Here is a 15771-nt window from a genome sequence, read left to right as displayed (position 1 = left end):
GAGAATTATGCCCTCAGAGTCAGGATATGCCACCTACATGCTCTAGCCCACCAAAGAAAGGCGACAGGTAGTTGGCAATTTTAGGATACACCTGGGGTGTACCATGCCAAAGTCACTGAAAAGTCCAAAGGCAGTCCCCAGTTCTGTGTCAAGGACCATGTAAAAAAAATAATTTTCCCCCTCATCTTCAAGGACCCAATTCCCAATCCTGGATACTAATTGGGGCCCATATTCACTGAAGATCCACTGCAGGACCTCATATCCTATTGAGAGCCTCCCTCCACTGCCTCCAACTTGCTCCCTTAGCCCGAAACTCCCTTAGCTTCTACTTCCTTCCAAAGATGCATAAACAAGCCAGCCCTAGTTGAGCCATTGTTTCAGCCTGTTGCTGTCCCACTGAGCTTCCTATCTCAACTCCATTGTTTCTCCTCTTGTACAATCTGTGCCTACCTACATCCGCAACTCTTTTGATACCCCAGGTGACTTCAACAGTTTCCAGTTTCCTGGCCCTAATGCCACTGTGGACATCCAATCTCGTTACACCTTCATCTCCTACCAGGATGGTCTCAGGGCTCTCTGCTTCTTCCTCGAGCTGGGGTCCAACCAGTCCCCATCTACCAGCACTCTCCCCTGCCTGGCTGAGTTGTTTTCACTTTGAACAACTTCTTCAATTCCACTCACTTCCTTCAAATAAAAGGTGTTGCCTTGGGTACTCACATGTGTCCCAGTTATGCCTGCCTTTTTGTGGGATATGTGGAACTTTCATTCTTCCAGTCTACTCAGGGAACCCCTCCCTTATTTCTTTATCCAATACTTTGATGGCTATATCGGTGCTGCCTCCTGCTCTCACCATAAAGAGAAAAATTCATTGCTTTGGTTTCCAATTTCCACCCTTCTGTCGCCTCCACCTCGTCCATCTCTGGCTCTTCTCTTCCTCAACTTCTATGTTTCCATTTCTGGTGCTAGGCTATAAATTAATCTTCCCTACAAACTTGGGGCGGGATTCTCCGTCCCACCGCACCGTTTTCTGGTGCGGTGCACCCCCACCGGCAGCAGGATCCTCTGTCCCGGCAGCCGGCCAATGGGGTTTCCCATTATGGGCATCTCCACGCTATCGGGAAATCGTGGGCGTGAGTGCGCTGCTGGCGAAGCGGAGGATCCTGGCAAAGCAGGATCCAGCCCATCGACTCCTGCAGCTTCCTGTATGGACTCCAATCCATCCTCCCAGTTTCTCCAACTCCATCACATTTGTTCTGAATAATACAATCTTCCGTACCAGCATTTCTGATATGTGACTGTTTTTTTTTCAAACAAGGATTCCCAGCAGCAAGGGGCGTCACGGTGGCACAGTGGTTAGCACTGCTGCCTCACGTTGCTGAGGGCCCAGGTTCGATCCCGGCCCCGGGTCACTGTCTGTGTGGAGTTTGCACATTCTCCCCGTGGGTCTCACCCCCACAACCGAAAGATGTGCAGGGTAGGTGGAATGGCCGCACTAGATTGCCCCTTAATTGGAAAAAAATTTTGGCTACTCTAAATTTATTTTTAAAAAAGGATTCCAACAGCATGGTTGAACGGCCTCTCCAACATGTCCGATCCATTTCATATGCTTCTGGTCTCACCGCTTTCCCTCCCTCCAAGAACCAGGATAGGGCTCCCCTTGTCCTCACCTTCCACCCCACCAGCGTTATAGAACATAGAAAAATGCAGCACAGAACAGGCCCTTCGGCCCACGCTGTTGTGCCGAACCTTTGTCCTAGATTAATCATAGATTATCATTGAATTTACAGTGCAGAAGGGGGCCATTCGGCCCATTGAGTCTGCACCGGCTCTTGGAAAGAGCACCCTACCCAAGGTCAACACCTCCACCCAACACTAATGGCAATTTTGGACACTAAGGGCAATTTATCATGACCAATCCACCTAACCTGCACATCTTTGGACTGTGGGAGGAAACCGGAGCACCCGGAGGAAACCCACGCATGCATGGGGAGGATGTGCAGACTCCGCACAGACAGTGACCCAAGCCGGAATCGAACCTGGGACCCTGGAGCTGTGAAGCAATTGTGCTATCCACAATGCTACCGTGCTGCCCTTAAGAACAAATAAATCTACACTATATCATTTTACCGTAATCCAGGTACCTATCCAATAGCTGCTTGAAGGTCCCTAATTCTTCCGACTCAACTACTTCCACAGGCAGTGGATTCCATGCCCCCACTACTCTCTGGGTAAAGAACCTACCTCTGACATCTCCCCTATATCTTCCACCATTCACCTTCAATTTATGTCCCCTTGTAATTGTTTGTTTCACCCGGGGAAAAGTCTCTGACTGTCTACTCTATCTATTCCCCTGATCATCTTATAAACCTCTATCAAGTCGCCCCTCATCCTTCTCCGTTCTAATGAGAAAAGGCCTAGCACCCTCAACCTTTCCTCGTAAGACCTACTCTCCATTCCAGGCAACATCCTGGTAAATCTCCTTTGCACCTTTTCCAAAGCTTCCACATCCTTCCTAAAATGAGGTGACCAGAACTGTACACAGTACTCCAAATGTGGCCTAACCAAAGTTTTGTACAGCTGCATCATCACCTCACGGCTCTTAAAGTCAATCCCTCTGTTAATGAACGCTAGCACACCATAGGCCTTCTTCACAGCTCTATCCACTTGAGTGGCAACTTTCAAAGATGTATGAACATAGACCCCAAGATCTCTCTGCTCCTCCACATTGCCAAGAACTCTACCGTTAACCCTGTATTCCGCATTCATATTTGTCCTTCCAAAATGGACAACCTCACACTTTTCAGGGTTAAACTCCATCTGCCACTTCTCAGCCCAGCTCTGCATCCTATCTATGTCTCTTTGCAGCCGACAACAGCCCTCCTCACTATCCACAACTCCACCAATCTTCGTATCGTCTGCAAAGATTTTTACGACTAAGTATTTATTTTGGGCATGGCCTCAGCCCATAGATCTGATTACATTGTGTTCTTTGTGATGTTCAAAGTGCTTTGATTTCAAGAGGGGTGTGAATTTTGGTTCCTGTCATTTCTGTAGTTTTATTATCGAATTGTGTCCCCAGCTCATAATTTTGACTTTGATTTTGGCCTAATTTGTGTTCTCGTAGACAGGTTGTCTCCAGTTTTCTTTAATTTACCTGATTTCAGCAGAATTTCACACCTATATATTTGACCCCCTAGTCATTCTTTTCTATCTGCTGATTTTACTTCAATGGAGGTGTGAATCATTGCTTTTAGCGTAATGCTAAAAATCCACATGGTTATAACTTGAAAGGTTTACATTTATCACCTAACTCAACTGAAACCCTCATCCATGCTTTTCCAGATGCTTACTAAGGTGGTTAATTTCAATGAAGGTGTGAGCCATTGTTTTTAGCTTCATACAAAAATCCTGTTTGTTTGCTGAACCTGTTTGGAAGAAGGAATCTGCATTTTATAATCCTGCTCTTTGCAGCTGCTGTTAACCCTTCGTGGGATCTTTCCCTGTATCCTCTTATGTTTCTCTCAGATCAGATATTGCCAGACTTCCATGTTTCAAATGACATATCTTTCCATATTTTCAATTACAATTGGAAAAAATTAATTGGGTACTCTAAATTTTTTTTTTTTAAATACCTCCTTGCACTGGCTTGAAAACTTCTACATTTCTACGTTTGCTCAGTTCTGATAGAAGGTATCGACCTGAAACATTCACTCCACAGATGCTGCCTGACCTGCTGAGCATTTCTAGCTTTTTTGGTTCTTATTTCAGATTTGCAGCATCCACAGTAATTTGCCTTTTGTCCCGTATCCACTCGTGTTGGTAGAAGTCCGTGGAAAAATCAGACCTACCTTTGGCAGGTATAATCCGAACACTAGGAGCCAGGATCTTCCAATTTCATGTATTAAGGGAAGTCAGAGCCTCCAGCCACACACGGCCACATAGAATCATAGAATCATAGAATTTACAGTGCAGAAGGAGGCCATTCGGCCCATCGAGTCTGCACCGGCTCTTGGAAAGAGCACCCTACCCAAACCCATACCTCCACCCTATCCCCATAACCCAGTAACCCCTCCCACCAGTAAGGGCAATTTTGGATACTAAGGGCAATTTATCATGGCCAATCCACCTAACCTGCACATCTTTGGACTGTGGGAGGAAACCGGAGCACCCGGAGGAAACCCACGCAGACATGGGGAGAACGTGCAGACTCCGCACAGACAGTGACCCAGCCGGGAATCGAACCTGGGATCCTGGAGCTGTGAAGCAATTGTGTTAACCACTATGCTACCGTGCTGCCCAAAACATGGAAATACTGGCACAGTGTCAGAGTCTGGTGTAGCCAGGACACACCCAGATTTGTGTCCATTCCAGCCTACACCCACTGAAGCCATGGCGATCCTCTGCTGGAAGAGCCACAGATAGGCAGTCCTGCATATTTTCTTGGTCAGCTACTTCAATTAACTACACGCAGCTGTCAATCATCCATCTCCAGACCAAAGGCAAGAATGGGAATTTCCTGCACTTGACTATGGATACAAAATGATAGCGATATTGATCCACTGCTCTCGTCAGAAGAAATTATACATTTAATTAAGAACAATTCACCAATGATGAAATGTAAATCCATAATAAAATTCAACAGTTTCAGCATTAACAGTTCAGACAAATTCATTGACTGGTAAATTTGGTGCTCTGTGGTTGTTGCTCTTCTCCACCACTCCTTGTTATTAAAACTTGCTGTTTATAGCTTTGATGAGAGCCTTTTCCATTCAGATTTTAGTTGCAGTTGCCACATTTTTCCTGCAAACAGTAGATAAGGCACAGTGAAACTAAGCGTATAGTTTTCCAGTCCAAATCAGTGTTTGCTGGTAAGTCTTTAGGTTAGTGAGATAAGCAGCAACGGTCAGCAGCTATCACAATACATGCATGAAAACTGTGCCATCCAGCTTTGACCTTGTGAAAATAAATGTGCAAAAGAGGAACATTTGAAATGGTTCCTCTCAGAGGGTGAGGCAGACCCCACTTCTTTCTGCCGAGACTCGGAGATGCTTTATTCATTTACAGCCGGTTCAGTTCTGTTCTCTAACGAGTAAAACACACACTTTCCAAAATTCAAATACCATGTTGGTTCCTGGATAACAGCCATTTATAATGATATTTCCATGTCAGATGCTAACTGGACTGAGCACAATTCCTCTCTTGGCATATAGGCCCTGGGGTTGAAATGAGGATCCCCACTACCCAAACAGGTGCCTTCTGCAACACCAGGAAGAAACCCAACACGTGGTGAAACTTCTGCATCCTGTCCATCTAATGCTTCCTTTCTACGTGGATTGTTTCCCACTTGTGAACTCTGTGTCTGGCATTTGTTTGATATGTAGGTGCACTGCAGGCATCCAGATGTGCCACATATCCCTGCAGTAGCTCGAAAGGATCTAATAGGTTCAGATATTGTCCATCCTGCAACAGATGATACAATGCTATGACAAGGAGGCCAATTTCTGCCTGGCTGGCATGTTGCTGACAACTCAAAATCGGGCAATAGCATGAAGAAAGTTTTTTTTTAAAGTCGCTGACTTAAAGGTCGACCCCCCCCCCCCCCCCCCCCCCCGCACCCCCCCCCTTCCCCTGCCCCACTCCCATCCTTGTGACCAGCAGAAATGGGAGAGTTGGGCACCGGGGGGTGGGGGGGGGCCTTGGGGAGCTCATCAATGTTTACAAATAAGCATCAAATGACACTATTCAGCGTCCATTGATATATTTGACAATTTGCTACAACCAGTTTGTCAATTGTCCACAAACCCTGGAGAGCCGAAGTGAAAATGCACCGTTTGCCATGGCATTTTAAACAACTCCTCAGCTGCTCTTAGATAAAATGCTTAAAATGTTTTCCAATATTAAGAAGAAAGATTTGTATTTATATAATGCCTTTCAACACCCTCAGGGATCCCAAAGCACTTTGCAACCAATGAAGCACTTTTGAAGTCTAGTTACTGTAGCCATCATTGTAACATATAAAACGCTCAAACCAATTCCTGTCCAGCAAGCTCACCACAAACAGCATTGTGATAATGACCAGATAATCTCTTTTTGTGATGTTGATTGAGGAATAAATATTGGCCAAGGCTGCGGCAAGAACACCCCTGCACTTCCTTAAAATAGTGACGTGGTAGCATGCCCCTTTAAGGGGCGAATTCTCAGAGGGTCATGTGACCCATTCAGCCTATTGGGCTGGAGCTTGCGAATCCTGGGACTGAGCGTGGGTTTCCCTTGGCAGTTTGGAGTCATGGAGTACGGTAGCCTTTATCTCGCTCTCTGTAAATAATTATCTACCTTAATAAACCATTTATTCGTTCTCCAGGGCCTCCACAATTCTCCACCTCCGATGGGCTGAATTCCCGAAGGAGAGGTTCACTTGTACTTTTAAAAATTGTGAAACTGGCGTGGATGATGAGGGAGAGAGCGGAGATAGGACACGGAGAGGCATGACCGTGGGCTGCCGGGCTGGACACTGGCCTAGTTGGCTGCGGGGGGGGGAGACGATTCCTGCCAGGGCTACGGGAGGGAGTGGAACGGACTGTGTGATTGGGGCGACCCCCGCCCATAGGGACTGGGGAGGTACTCTAGCAAAACCCGCCATTACCACTGCCTACAAGGCAGCCATCTTGCTGCACACACCATTGCCCACCCACCTTGGCCCCTGGTTCTGCAGTGACACCGGCTGTATTTGTGCAGAGTGGCGACGTGCTGGAGGACGAGGATGAACACATTATTTACAAGGTTCTTGAAGATCAAAAGCACTTGTTATGTTATGTAAATTGGAAAAACACAAGCTGCCACTTGATGCAGTTTTGAGTAAAAGATGCTCCAGACTTTGAAGTGAGTTCAATGTGTTTTATTGAACTATTAACAGTTCTCAATGAGTTTGACTCTGCTAATCTAAATGTAGTAACTCAGTCTAACTGAACCAGCCTTGCTTTAAGCCAGTGTTCTTCAAACTATTTTTCCGGGGACCCATTTTCACCAACCGGCCAACCTTCGGGACCCAACCCAGCCGACTTTCGGGACCCAACCCGCCCGACATTCGCGACCCACGCCGGCTGACCTTCGCGACCCACGCCGGCCGACCTGAGCGACCCACCATTTTCTCTTACCTTGTTTGCTGCTGATAAAAATGGAGAAAGTGGTTTTGGGTCCCTTTGGCCCTCGTACACGCTCCTCCAATGGAACCTGTTGGATGAAGGTGAAGCCTTCCGGTGTCAGAAAATATGGAGTCTCCATCTGTCCAAAGTTCTGCATTTTTCCCGTAAAATTTTATTAAAGAAAACCCCCCCCCCCGAACTTGTGTAAAAAAAAAAGAATAAAATAAATGAAAAAAATATTAAATGAATAAAATGAATAAAAAAAACCCAGAACTTGTAAAAGGAAATAAAATGAATAAAATAAATGAAAAAAACTCCGCCCCAAACTTGTAAAACAAAAACCGCGACCGTTTAAAAAAATAGCGGCCGCACTGCGCATGCGCGCCCGATCATCGGCGCGCATGCACACAGTTTTGCGCATGCGCGCCGATGATCGTGCGCACTGCGGCCAAATTTATTTTACATGTTCGCAGCCATTTTAAAGGCCGCTTGCAGCCTTTTCATAGAATTTACAGTGCAGAAGGAGGCCATTCGGCCCATCAAGTCTGCACCGGCTCTTGGAAAGAGCACCCTACCCAAGGTCCACACCTCCACCCTATCCCCATAACCCAGTGACCCCACCCTACACTAAGGGCAATTTTGGACACTATGGGCAATTTAGCATGGCCAATCCACCTAACCCGCACATCTTTGGACTGTGGGAGGAAACCGGAGCACCCGGAGGAAACCCACGCACACACGGGGAGGATGTGCAGACTCCGCACAGACAGTGACCCAAGCTGGAATCGAACCTGGGACCCTGGAGCTGTGAAGCATTTGTGCTATCCACAATGCTACCGTGCTGCCCCAGCTGCTGCACGGGGATTTGCGCGATCGGGAGCGCCGCTAAGGACGGATCCGCGACCCTCCCAACACCTGCTCTCGACCCACCGGCGGGTCGCGCCCCCGAGTTTGAAGAACACTGCTCTAAGCCACGTGCTGAGGTGTGATGCTGAGGAGACACCCTGTCTCACTCTGTAGATGTTGGTCTGTGGAAAGAGGCAGGGTGTGAGTGCCTCATCCCTTTTGTAGTGAGATACCACCCCTGAGTGTCCTGGCTGCTTATTGGTTGTGTCCTATTCTATGTGTTCATTAGCTGCATGTTTGCATATCATGACAGCACTATGGACAGGCCAGCGTTAGGGAAGCTTCAAGGATTTTAGGGACAACCACAATGCTCTTAAGCTGCCAGCACCAGTCAGCTCAAACGCCTCTAGTAGTAATAGGAGACCAACAACCAAGTCTGATGGCTCAAGACTGGCTTCGCCAAATTAAATTAAATTGACTAGAAATCTTCAAAATTAACCAAGGAGATTTTCATGACATCATGAAAAATACCAGGAGGTTTTCCAAGACGAGTTAGGCAAGAAACTGGGCCTGAGGCGATACCCAAGTTTCAGAGAGCCCGTCCCGTCCCTATGCCTTACATGAGAAGGTTGAGTCTGAACTCAAGTGGTTGGAAGAATTAGGCATCATCAAAGGTGGAGATGAGAGTGGGCAGCTCCCATTATGCCAGTGGTTAAGCCAGATGGAACCATTAGGATATGTGGGAACCACAAATTAACTATGAATCAGGCAGCAATTTGGACCAATATCCAATACCAATTTAACAAGCGGTTAAGTTTAAAATAAAATAAAGTTAGAGTACCAAATTCTTTTTTTTCCAAATAAGGGGCAATTTAGCTTGGCCAATCCACCTATGCTGCACATCTTTGAATTGTGGGGGTGAGACCCATGGAAACACAGGGAGAATATGCAAACTCCACACAGACAGTGACCCAGGGCCAGGATCGAACCTGGGTCCTCAGTGCCGTGAGGCAGCAGTGCTAACCACTGAGCCACCGTACCGCCAGGTTGAACTTACACTAAACCTTATATGAGCCATGTGTACCGACAATTAGAATTAGACAAGGCATCTAGAGAATTTGTTGCTATAAATACCAACAAAGGCCTGTACTAGTATAGTCTCATCAGCCTGTGCAATCTTTCCAGCGCACATTAGAATCATAGAATCCCTACAATGCAGAAGGAGGCCATTCGGCCCATTGAGTCTGCCTCGAACCTCTGAACGAGCACCCTACCTAGGCCCATGCTCCCACCCTATCCTCATAACCCCATAACCTCACCTAACCTTTCAGACATAAGGGGAAATCTATCATGGCCAATGCACCTAACTTGCACATCTTTGGACTGTGGGAAGTAACTGTAGCACCCGGAGGAAACCCACACAGACAGGGGGGAGAAAGTTCAAACTCCACACAGACAGTGACCCAAGGCTGGAATCGAACCTGGGTCCCTGGCACTGTGAAGCAGCAGTGCTAATCACTGCGCCACCGTGCCACCCTCATTTATAGTGAAATTGGAAAGCTTGTTACAGGACCTACCCAAGGTGGTTGCATTACGATCCCGGAGCCAGACCCCAACATATACTAGGATACCAGACAGAACCCCAACTTTTTTTTTTAATTTGTGAACTGTGGAGAGAGGATACTTCACTCCAGGAGTGACTCCACGCACAAATAGGTATATAGAATATTAAATCAAACTTTATTATGAACACAGTATTGAACGACCTTAACATCACAGAAATATAGCTTACAATTGCCAGTTAAACAATCCTTAACAACAAAATAAAAGGAAACACTTTAACTTCTGGCTGATACCTTCAATCAAGCAAAACCCATCATAGGTCAAAAAACACTTGGATTGGATTGGATTGGATTGGATTTGTTTATTGTCACGTGTGCCGTGGTACAGTGAAAAGTATTTTTCTGCGAGCAGCTCAACAGATCATTAAGTACATGAGAAGAAAAGGGAATAAAAGAAAATACATAATAGGGAAACACAACATATACAATGTAACTACATAAGCACTGGCATCGGATGAAGCATACAGGGGGCAGTGTTAATGAGGTCAGTCCATAAGAGGGTCATTTAGGAGTCTGGTGACAGTGGGGAAGAAGCTGTTTTTGAGTCTGTTTGTGCATGTTCTCAGACTTCTAAATAAAGTTTGCAAATGAGATTACTTGCCAGCCTCTGGATAAAGAATTATTTTGAAAGACTGTTGGAAGAGAGAGCGAGATCCTATCAGTAAACAGCTTGCAGACCCCGGTCTGTCAGGTTAATGGTGAATCTGACAGCCTTCCACCAAAAGCTGCTGCTCAGCTCCCAGCTCCCAGAAACTAAACTACAACTGGCTGCTACAGACCTGGCTCCTCCCATTAATTACATCATCTTCATCCACTCAAATCCCATGACCTACTTACTTATATTTAAACACAATGGGCTGCACTGTCCATAGGCCAACGCTAAAATCGCAAACCCCGATTGGACAGAGACCCGGGCGAGCGGGAAATTAAGGCTGCGCTGGGCACCCAATGGAATGCCATGCTCCCGTACCTCGACAACGGCATAAATGCACTCTAAACCACACACATAGAAATTGTACAGTGAATGCCGTTGGCATGTCATCAACGGGACCAATCTTGAATTCTTGGGCCTCCCACAATGCTCCGCCTCAGCTTGGCGGAAGTACCGATGGCGTGGTTCACTTGTGATATTTGAAATCAGGAAACAAGCGCAGTGGCTGATAAGGATGAGAGAGGAGGTAAGACATGTTTCCAAAGGCGCAACCGTGGGCTACTGGTTCTGCCGCAGTCAGGACCGGGAGGAGAGAAGGGGTGGCGGAAGGTGAGTAGCGGAGGGCAACCAGGGGACGGGCCTTGGGTTGGGGTGTCCCCCCAGGACCGTGGTGTCCAGGCACAGACCGCTATTACCGCGGCTGGCAAAGTAGCCATACCGCTGCACACCCCTCTGACCTCCCACCATGACCCATGGTTGTACGGAGCGTCACCAGCCCTGCCCACAACCAAGCACCACCCTGCTTCTGGGACATCACTGGCCCACCGAAGAGGATGCGCACAGTAGGCCCCACAGGAGAGTGCAGGACAGGGGCCGCAGAGTGTACTGCTGGTACGGTTAGCGTCAGCCAGTGGTACCACTGCTGGCAGGGACATGTACCAGAGTCAGAGGCCACCCCCGTGCCAGACACCGACTGAGTCAGGGGTGCAGCACGAAGGGCAACATGTCAGGGGGAATGGGGGATGGCGGGGGGGAGAAACGTGCAAGAGTAGGGACTGCAATGCAGGCTGGGGCCAACGTGTAGCCTGGTAGACCTGGTTGAGCATGGAGGTAACCGCCATGCCAATATGTCCACCTTTCACCCCCTGTAGACAATAGAATTCAGTATCCAACCAAGAGTAGTTGCCGTCTGCCTGGCTACTGCAGCCCTGACGGATACCATGAGGCTGTGCGAGCAGGAGCTGTTCGCGGAGTGCCCTGCAGCAGTGGAGCCTGCTCCAGAGAAATGGCTGCCAGCCAGAGGATGGCCCAACAGACTGAGGAGGAGGCGGCAAGGCGGTGCCGCAGCAGGCCCCGTGTGTACCGGCAGTGCCTGACATTAAAGGACCTGCCGGATTAGGCTTGCCGTCGAAGCCTGTGGAGACCGTACGGCATACCTACCACCTCATGGTGCACCTGGAACTTCGGGGTACGGAGGAGGACACCCATTCCCGGTAGCTGTCAAGATGATGATCGCCCTGAACATTTATGCAACGGGCTCCTTCCAGGCGTCGAGTTGTGATCTGTCGGGGATCTCCCAGACCTTGATGCAAAGGTACATCCGTGCTGCCATGGAGGCCCTGTAGGCTCAGGTGGGGCAATACATCAGCCTGAACATGGACCAAGCCCACCAGGTTGCCCAGGTAGCAGGGATTGCCGCCATCGCTGGATTGCCCCATGTCCAGGGGGTGGTCAGCGGGACGCATGTCCCACTACGGGCACTAGCACATGAGGGGGCGCACTTTAGGCACCGCAAGGTCTACCACTCCATGAATGTGAAGTTGGTACGTGACCATGACATGCCCTGGTTAGGCCCCACCACATGCCGCCCACATATCTAGCCACGTTCCTTGCCGTCTCCGGGGGTGTTACCCGGGGTGGCCCTGACTGCTCTGTGCCCACCTCCAATGCACCACACCAGTGGACTCTCACCACCCCAACCCGGAACACCCTCTGCACCCGTCACAGCCCAGCTCACCCTTCACACCCTTCGGACAGAGCACCAAAACAGGTCTCAGCATTGGTGAACAGGTGTTTATTGTGACATGTACAAGTATTGTGTCCTAGCCTCGATCGCTAACCGATGTGGTTCACCGTGCCAACTTAACTGGTGGCTAACTTTCCAGCCTTACATTCCCTAATATGCTGTCTAGGTGGGTCCCCAGATGGTACATGAGGAGTGGAGGTGGCCTGCTGCGATCCTCACCATGTGACCCAGGTCCCCTTTGGCGGCCGTCCTCTGGAGCAACTGAGCCCATCCTTCCGGGTGACACAGATGGTGTGCTGCTACCCTCTTCTGCCCACTGCCCATCGGATGCGCCAAAGACAGCTGGGCGGATTCGGAGGTGCTGCAACGCTTTGGCACCTCAACTGCGGGAGTCACTGGCACGGACCCTATCACCTCCTCCTCCCTTGAGGTGCTGGGTGGCTCCCGCCCTATTCCTTGCGATGGGGCTGCAGCGGACTGCCGGCGGGTAGGGTTCGGTTGCCCTCTAGGTAGGGGAGCTACGAGTGTGTGGGATGTGGGTGGTGTCAGGGGAGCTGAAGCAGTGGTGACCCATGCTGGTTGGCCTGGGCGGGGGGGGGGGGGCGGGGGGGGGGGGGGGGTGGAGTTGCCCATCCTCGCCCAGCACTGCCAACCGGTCCTCCTGGTGGGGCCATGTTGGGGGAGGAGGATGCAGGGGTGGTGGAGGGTGACAGGTGTGGGACGGGGGTTAATGCCAGGGACACTGTGGTGGTGACTCAACCTAGCTGCCCTGGGAAGGTTGTGCAGCTTCTTCCTGCACTGCTGGTCGGTCCTGGCAGTGGGGCCCGCAGCGCGCATGGCCTCTGCCACCTACGCCCAGGCTCAGTTGACATCCAGACATGGTAGCCAACTTCCCACCCCAGGGAACAGGGTGTTCCACCTCCCCACCACAGCATCCAATAGGGTCTTCAGCTTGGCATCCGCGAACCTCGGTGCCACTCTTCAGGGTGGCATCTTCTTGGCTGGAATGAGAGTGTGTGGGAAGTGGAGTGCTACATGCAGCTATAGCTTATCAGGCTTTCGAATGCCAATCTTGATGAATCACACGCCAGTGTTCTTTGGAATTGCAGTAGTTCCACGTGGCACCAGTTCTAGCCCATTAGAACGCCTTGAATTTCTCCGGGACCGATGCCGCTATTGGGATTATAGAACACCACCGATTCAGTCCAGGTGGCAGCACTTAGTCTCCAGAACAGAGAATCCAGCCCAATGACTCTAATTATCTACTCCCCTACAAAATCCCATTAGGCCTCTCTTTGTAAACATAAACATGGCTGGAAAGAATGATGATCTCACTTTTATGATATCTTAATTGCTCCTAATGCAGCCACAAAGTCTGTCTGTCTTTTAAACCAGGATTTAAAAAAATATTACTGCAGCAGGTATATATACACACCCTCGCCCAGGCTTTTAAAACCATTACTGCAGCAGATAAATATAGTATAATATATATACCAATTTATTACATTTAACATAGTTGTCTCTCTAGATGATGGCCAGGTCGACCAAGAGTGCAACACTTGGTTGCACTCCAAGTGTTGCACTTCACAATCACTTGGAGTGCAACTCCATGTCAATTTTGCAGACCCCTTCATGGGCTCCATGTTCTTGCTCATAGTAGATGTGCACTCCAAGTGGTTGGACATACATGAAATGTGGTCCACGGCCTCATCAGCAATAGGGGAGAAATAGCGACAGACATTTGCCATGCACAGGTTGCCCGAGGTGCCTAGATAATGGGACCGCGTTTACAAAAGTTCCAGCATTTCATGAGAACCAACGGTGTTCAACATATTCAAATTGCTCCCTGCTTCAAATGGATTGGCTGAGAGAGCCATCCAAACAGTCAAAGCTGCCATGAAAAAGCAGTCATCAGCCTCTACAAACCAAACTGGCCCGTTTCCTGATCGCACTACAGAGTAACACCTCATGTCACCACAGGTGTTACACCTGCCAAGTTGTTCCAGAGCAGACATATTAGAACAAGGTTGAATCTGTTATTTCAGAGTTTGGTGGGGCAGATGGAGGTTAAACAGAATGCACAGAAGAAACATCACAACTCAAACAAAACTAGGAGATCATTGAGGTGGACGACTTGGTATATGTAAAGAATTCTGGCGCTGACCAGAATTGGATCCCTGGAACGGTCATGGCCAGAACAAGTCCATTGTCGTATGAAATAGCTATCGAAGGAAAAAGGGTGAAGAAACAGCTGGACCATTTGGGAAGATGAAAATACACAGAACCAGTGAGACAATCCGCTCCTTGTATAGGTCTCGGTGTTTGTTGGGGTGGGGGGGTTGGGAGGGTTGGGGGGAAGGGGACTGTATTGTTAATGGTGACTATGGGTGATTCCTGATTCCTTTTTGTCATTTGTTTATGTTAACATGCGGGCTGCTGTTTGGGGGTTTGGTGGGAAGGTGAGATCGTTGTTATTGATATGGGGATTGACATTATATTCGTTACTGATTCTTGGTTAATGTTGGTGGGTGCAAATTTGGGAGAAAATGTGAAAAAGGAGAATAAAAGTATTTGTTTTAAAAGATTGATCTCTAACACATTGCTACACTGTTACCGATAACACCTCTATTCCATGTTGCAATTCCGTACCCCACATTCGGTTCCCCCTCACCTCCGCTCTCACTTTCCCACCTTCATCCACTTGTGGGTGGTCTCCTGATTCTATAAACTTCTCGGACAACAACTGTTGACACAAAACCATGGCAAAGACACCTCTGTCGGTGTAAGGTAAATGCAATGACTTTAGGAAACATAATATGATCAGATGTCGTGTGGTCAGATGTCATATGATCAAACCTCCAGTGTAGCCACCTGGGTTGGCCACTTCCCGACTTAAAATGGAGGTCCGCAAAGACTACAGGGAAATTCAGTCAACACAGGCAAAAACTAGCAAGTGTATTAGAACTCGCAGCCATCTGCATACTAATGAGCGATCCCCGGGAACATTCGAAACATTTAAGGTGAATAAGGCCAAGCCAAACTCCTCGGCGCCAGCAGGAGCCAAGACAAAGGATGGCCAACGGACACTCAGGGAACGCCCAGCGATCAGGGAATGTAGCCACGTAAAATGGCTGATTCCCTATTAATTTGGCCAAAACCCGATTTAAAATGGTTCACCGAAAAGGCTGATGGGAAAAGCAGCCAACAGGGCACAAACGGTCAGCTGCAGACAGAATAGCATATTCGGCTCTGGGGAAGTCGGCCCAGAGCGATACTCAAGACCATTAGCAGCACATCAACCCAGACATCTACAGTTTAATCGGCTATCCCCGGGAACAATTGCAACATATTAGCAATTGAATGCCGGGCCAGACCTGTCGGCGCCTGCAGTGGCCGAAACAAAGACAGGTGAACGACCACCCCCCGATCGAGGAATCGCCCCGTTATTGGACGTATCGAACCCAGTGATTGGGAACAAGTCCA

This window comes from Scyliorhinus torazame, chromosome 10, assembly GCF_047496885.1.
Source record: "Scyliorhinus torazame isolate Kashiwa2021f chromosome 10, sScyTor2.1, whole genome shotgun sequence".
Classification (NCBI taxonomy): Eukaryota; Metazoa; Chordata; class Chondrichthyes; order Carcharhiniformes; family Scyliorhinidae; genus Scyliorhinus; species Scyliorhinus torazame.
Note: the sequence above shows the minus strand (reverse complement) of the source record.